Below are 2,008 nucleotides of genomic sequence, written 5' to 3'. Positions count from 1 at the left end.
CATCAGGCTCCTCTGTCCATGGGATTCTCCAGGCAAGAATACTGGAGTGGGTAGTCATTTCCTTCTCCAGGGGATCTTCCCCACCCAGGAACTGAACCCGGCTCTCCTACATTGCAGGTGGATTCTTTACCAACTGGGCTATGAGGGAAGCAACCTGAAATGTCCTCAAATATCCTGGAAATAAGAATAGCTTCTAAACTTATCTTCTGCAGCCGATAGGGCATGGCAAGCAAGAGGAGTATGCATGTTTGGGGCTGGATCCCAAGGAGGAAGAGATCTGCAGGAGTAAGAAGCTCCAAGTCCCTGACGGAAGCAGGACAGACCCCACGCATGCACTAGGAGAGCCCTGGCCCCGGGAACTTCACCATGAGGCCTCACTGGAAGGCAGAAGGACGCCAGGGCCTGGCCTCCCATCTTTCCCCTGGGCCTTTGCAGGGGTTCTGTCCTTGGGCAGAGGGGAGGGGCTAGAGCTGGAGAAACTAGAGTGAAGGGTTTTGATTCACGCCAGGGCAAGAGCAATGTGCAGACGAGAATCCTGTCTCCAGCATTAATTAGCCCAGCAGATGGGCCCAGAGCCTGTTTTTCCCTCTGACCTAAGCCGCACCTTATACCCCAGGAGGCCCCCTGCAAACCGAGGTTTTGCAGCAATACAGGAAACCCAGGTTCAATTCCTGGATGGGGAAGATCCCCTGGAGAAGGAAATGACTACCCACTCCAGTATTCTTGCCTGGGAAATCCCATGGACAGAGGTGCCTGATGAGCTATGAGGGAAGTCCAAAAAGGGACACATGGCCGAAACCCGGGATCAAACCAGGGACCTCTAGATCTTCAGTCTAAGGCTCTCCCAACTGAGCTATTTCGGCCACTCCAACTGTGAAATTATTCAGATACACGTATTCTCTGGTGGTCTGCTGGTTGAGAATCTGCCTTTCAATGCAGGGGATGTGGGTTCAGTCCCTGGTCGGGGAACTAAGACCTCACATCTTAGTGGGGTGTAAGCATGCCTGCTACAACTAAAGAACCTTCACGCCACAACCAGGGAAATTCACATGCTACAATGAAGAGCCCAGGCAGCCACACACACACACACACACACACACACACACACACACAGAGATTCTTTTACATTGTTACTGCAGCAATCAGGATAAGCCAGCTTAGCTGAAAGTTAGTTGCTCAATCGTGTCCAATTCTTGGCAACCCCATGGACTGTAGCCCACCAGGCTGCTTGGCTCATGGGATTCTCCAGGCAAGAATGCTGGAGTGGGTTGCCATTTCCTTCTCCAGGGGATCTTCCCCACCCAGAGATCAAACCTCCTGCATTGCCAGAGGATTCTTTACCTTCTGAACCACCAGGGAGGCCCTGAGGTGACAAATAACCCCACCAAGTAGAGAACTGGAAATCCACAGGAATAGCACTAGACTGTGAAAATAAACCAGCATTGTGGGCTGTAAAAAGGGGGAAAGGGGGATAAAAATCAATGAAAATAAAGCAAATGACACTAACCAGTGGGGTTGACTGAAGGTTCTGTCTGGCCCCACATGCCTGCTCACTTTTTGGTAAAAGGAAAGATTAGTAAGAAATTAAAACATCCTGTGATTTTCTTCTTTCCATAAGTGGGCTTGAAAAGAAATGGATCACTCTCTGATTTTATCTTATTTAATAAGATCCCCTGGAGAAGGAAACGGCAACCCCATTCTTGCCTGGAAACACCCACGGACAGAGGAGCCTGGTGGGCTACAGTCCACGGGGTCGCGAAGAGTTGGACACAACTGAGCGACTTAGCACACACCACGTCCTGTCCATCTACCATCTAAAAGTCATCTCCCACACCACCAGCAGAGGACGTCAAATACGCTGGGAAAGACAGAGTAAGAGAAAGCCTAGGGCTGGAGCGTGCATTTAAATGGTCAGCTCTTCCAGAGATACCCTTCCCCCCAAAGCAGCTTTTACCACTCGTTAGTCCCAAGTGACAGGCCACCAGCTGAGAGGGGGACCCCTCTCCAG

The 2,008-nt window shown here is 50.8% G+C and overlaps 1 non-coding gene across 1 annotated transcript; it reads right to left on the bottom strand.

Moving 5' to 3' along the window:
• Nucleotides 1-790: 790 nt before the first annotated feature.
• TRNAF-GAA (transfer RNA phenylalanine (anticodon GAA)) lies at nt 791-863 on the bottom strand. The gene has a single exon. It is a non-coding gene; the product is annotated as a tRNA-Phe (tRNA).
• Nucleotides 864-2,008: the final 1,145 nt, after the last annotated feature.

The sequence above is a fragment of the Muntiacus reevesi genome, chromosome 18, assembly GCF_963930625.1.
Source record: "Muntiacus reevesi chromosome 18, mMunRee1.1, whole genome shotgun sequence".
Classification (NCBI taxonomy): Eukaryota; Metazoa; Chordata; class Mammalia; order Artiodactyla; family Cervidae; genus Muntiacus; species Muntiacus reevesi.
This window is presented reverse-complemented; position numbering and strand designations above follow the sequence as displayed.